Below are 4,691 nucleotides of genomic sequence, written 5' to 3' on the forward strand. Positions count from 1 at the left end.
TGTGCTGGTGTTGCTGTCTTTGCTGCGGCGTGACTTAGAGCGGCGCCGCTGACGCCAGCGCTTGGACTGTATTTCGGAAGGTTTATCCTCAGTTGGGTCTTCCTTGTCATCGCCTCTGTTCTCCTTTGGTGCATCCACCATGTATACATCATACGAGGAAGTGGCCGTCCAGCGTCCGGTGAACGGCGGGTTCTGGGCCTCTTATTCTTCGGCATCGTCATCCATACCGTCGATGTCCTCGGAGTCGTAATCAAGTGTGTCAGTCAAATCCTCGACCGTGGCTATGAAGTGGGTGGCGGGTGGGAAGCAAAATTGTCCACCGTCAGCCCCTAGTTTGGACCGAATATAGTTCGGCTGTGAGTCCTCCGTCAAGGACAGGTTTTTTAATGAGTTTAGCATGTCGCCCAAAGGCGAGTGCTGGAAGATGTCTGCAGCGCAGAATTCGAAGATCGATAAACTATCAAGTTCGGCGCCCGCGGGCTCACATGGTTGGAACTTACGGCCGGAGACAAGTCCGGAGCTCCGGTGGCACAGGTATCATGTGAGGTTAAGTCTATGTGCGGCTCCAACGCTGGGGAATCTGTGGCCTCCATGGCGGGGTTGAGCCTCCCGTCCTTGTGTGGCATAGTCTGCTCCAGATCTAAGGCCAAAGCGGTTACAGGAGCTGTCTCCTAGATGCAGTCCGATGACAGATTTAGGTCATGTCTCTCGGGGTGACCAGGAGTGGTAGCCGCGGCCTCGAATCCAGCAAAGATCAAGTCTCCACGGATGTCTGCAATGTAGTTCAAGTTCCCGAATCTGACCTGATGGCCAGGGACGTAGCTTTCGATCTGATCCAGATGGCCAAACGAATTGGCCCGTAGTGCGAAGCCGCCAAACACAAAGATTTGTCCCGGGAGGAAAGTTTCTCCTTGGACAGCGTCATTATTGATGGTTGAAGGAGCCATCAAACCTTTTGGCGACAGCACAGTGGAACTCTCAATGAAAGCACCAATGTTGGTGTCAAAACCAGCGGATCTCGGGTAGGGGGTCCCGAACTGTGTGTCTAAGGTCGATGGTAATAGAAGACAGGGGACATAATGTTTTACCCAGGTTCGGGCCCTCACTATGAAGGTAATACCCTACGTCCTGCTTGATTGATCTTGATGAATATGAGTATTACAAGAGTTGATCTACCACGAGATCATAATGGCTAAACCCTAGAGGCCTAGGTTGTATGGTTATGATAATGAGTATCCTCCGGACTAAGTCCTCCGGTTTATATAGACACCGGGAGGATCTAGGGTTACACAAGGTCGGTTACAAAGAAAGGAATCTATATATTTGGTCGCCAAGGAGAGTCCTGTCCGAACACGGTTGCAGTCTTTGGTATTCGTATCTTCACAGCCCATCAGTCCAGCCCATGGCTTACAGGCCGGACGCCCGAGGACCCCTTAGTCCAGGACTCCCTCACAAGGCATTGCCATAAACTTGGCATAAGTCAGCCTCCCAAACAAAGCATGATAAGGTCTCTTAATCTTAACCACCTCAAAGGTCAAGGTCTCAACTCTAGAATCATGATCATCACCAAAAGCCACTTCCAAAGCTATCTTGCCCACTGGGTATGCTGATTTACCAGGCACCACGCCATGAAAAATAGTGTTAGATGGCTTAAGATCCTTGTGAGTCAAACTCATACAATGAAAAGTTTCCTAGTAAAGGATATTGATGCTGCTACCTCCATCCATGAGCACCTTAGTAAACCTGTATCCTCCAACCTGGGGTGCAACCACCAAAGCCAACTGACTTGGATTGTCAACCCAGGGCGGGTGATCCTCACGGCTCCAAAGAATAGGATGTTCAGACCATATCAAGGAACGGAGAACCATCGGCTCAACTGAGTTCATCGCCCTTTTATGAAGCTTTTGATCTCGTTTGCATAAGCTCGTAGTGAACACATTATATTGTCCACTATTCAGCTGCTTCGGATTACTCTGATAACCAGATTGCTGCTACTGATTCCCTTGACCAAACTGTTGATTGAAACCACCTTGATTACCTTGGCCATGGAAACCAGAATTTGAACCGCCACCACCAAAGCCAGGCCCGTGAGAGCCGGATCCTGAACCGCCATTCGGGCCATGATTATTCTGGAAAAAAATTAGAATTCCAATACTCCCTCATGATGAAGCAATCCTTCCATAGATGATTGGCCGGCTTTTCATGTGTACCATGCTTTGGGCAAGGCTGGTTCATCATGGCTTCAAGGTTGAACTTTGTCCCACCAAACCGGGTCGGCTTTCCTTTGCGACGCTGATTATGATTCTGCGTATTGGTGTTGGCCACAAATTCTAAACCGTTCTCCGCCTTACGCTTGCCATTGCCACCATGACCCACCGTGTTATGCTGCTGCCCCTTCACACAGCCACTCTTATTTCCCTTACCCGCCTTTTCTTCATCAGAGTCGGGGTCTTGGTACTATCAGAATCGACATATTTGACGAGAGCCACCATGAGCTCCCCCATGTCATTGCAGTGGTGCTTAAGCCGCCCCAATTTCTTCTTAAGGGGAAGAAAACAGCAGTTCTTCTCTAGCATCAGGACTGCAGAGCCGGCATTGATACTATCTGATGAATGTACAACAACTGAGATCCGGTGTACCCAATTGGTTGTTGACTCGCCCTCACCTTGGACGCAGGAATCCAAATCCAAGATCGATAGAGGATGCTTTCATGTATCTTTAAAATTTTGGATGAAACGGGCTTTCAACTCTGCCCGTGACCTTATGGAGTTAGCGAGCAATCCTTTCAGCCAAGTACGAGCCAGCCCGTCCAACATCATGGTGAAGTACTTAGCACATGCAGCATCACTAACATCCAACATCTCCATGGCCATCTCATAACTCTCAATCCAAGCTTCAGGGGGCTGATCTGCTGTGTAATTAGGTACCTTACGAGGACCATTGAAATCCTTAGGCAAACGCTCATTATGTAGAGCCGGTGCTACACACGGCACACCCGAGGTTCTGGAGGTCATCCAGCCTCCACAGATGTTGATGGATAAACCGGAGGTTGCTGTTGAGTTGCTAGCTGAGCTGCCAGCTCCGCCTCCCGATGCGCCCTGCCTTGATCCACCAAAGTCTGAGCATCAACACCACCGCGCACCGGGTCATGCCCACGAGGCTGGTTACAGCGCTGTTCACTGCTTGAAACTGCGGGCGACTCAATATGCCTGTTATAACTCCGTCTTGGAGAAGGGGTTGAATGAATCTATTCACGACTATACGAATAAGCCGCCTGTTGAGCCACAACCGTCCAAAGAAGTTCTCTGGCCCTTCGCATCTCTATCGCAGTTGGAGACTTGTCTTCAACTGCAAGAGCCACCAATCGTGACGCTACTGCAATCATATTGTCCAAAGGATTAGAATAATGACCCGGCGGTGTCGGCACATGCTGAGGTGGAGTCATATCCAAACGAGGTGGGTCCATAGCGCGTGGCCGAACCGGTGCTCCAGTCACGGGCACCTCAACTGCCCGATTCACCACCGGCGGGTTACTGGTCCCTGCCCCTAGTGTGTTGAAAAGGTTTCTTGCATCGTACTCCAGAGGTAAACAACTCTGGTGTCTCCTTCTCATGGCCTTATTGGAGGCGTGTTGATCCAAGGTGAGCCGGAAAGAATCTGCCTAAATCCATTGTGCCTGGGCATGCAAAGCAGCTCGCTCCGTGGCCATCCTAGCGTTCTCAGCCGCCAGTTGTTCCTTGGCTTGAGTTATCTCATCTCGTAACTTTGCGACATCCACCTGATGTTGTTCCTAAGTCTCCGGGGTCACTTTTACCCCCATCAAAGTCGCCAATGCCTCCAACAACTCCGTCAGAACCTGAGCCAGTGGGCGTGCAGAGCCGCTAGCACCAGCCGTCACCACAGCCGTCAAGCTGGAGGTCATAGCCGCAACAGTAGATGAGCCGAGCGCTGGCTGTGTACCGGCCATGAAGATCGCAACCCTGTTCGGTGGCTCATAGGGGTTCGGATTACTGTCGCCATCGGAACATCCCCCAAGCCGGTCGTCTTGCACTTGATACATTGAATTGGTCTCACCTGTGGATGATTCACCATCAGAGTGGATGGCCATGTCGCCACCGGACACAGATCCTTCCTCAAATTCCGCCCCATGGATGAAACCAACAAAGGCATGTTTTACGGCAGGCTGAACCCGGGCAGGTCGTGCATGCTGAGCCGTCTCGATGATGTTGATGCAGGTGTCCGGCTAAGGGCCCGGTTCGCTGATCTTGCCGATGAAGACGTGGATTCCACCGAAGGGGACCCAGTACCCGTACTCAATTGAGCCGGCCTCGGGGCCCTAGCCAGCGTCGTCGATGTAGAGCTTGCCGCGACGACTCTTGGTATTCCGGCCCACTGCATATCCCTTGATCCCTAGGAAGCTGCCCTTCAAGAACTCGAAACCACCACGCGCTGGCCCCACGGTGGGCGCCAACTGTCGTGGACTTGACAGGGCAGATGTCCTAGCGCAAGGACTTAGTCGTGGAGCCATCGCAACTAGGTTAGCTTGAAGGGGTTAAACAGGACAAAGGACACAGAGAGTTTACCCAGGTTCGGCCCCTCTCAACGAGGTAAAAGCCTACTCCTGCTTTGTGTTGTATTACTAGGTTTCCATTACCAGGGAGCGAATACGCTTGACCTAGCTCTCGATTGTT

This window comes from Triticum urartu, chromosome 3, assembly GCF_003073215.2.
Source record: "Triticum urartu cultivar G1812 chromosome 3, Tu2.1, whole genome shotgun sequence".
Classification (NCBI taxonomy): Eukaryota; Viridiplantae; Streptophyta; class Magnoliopsida; order Poales; family Poaceae; genus Triticum; species Triticum urartu.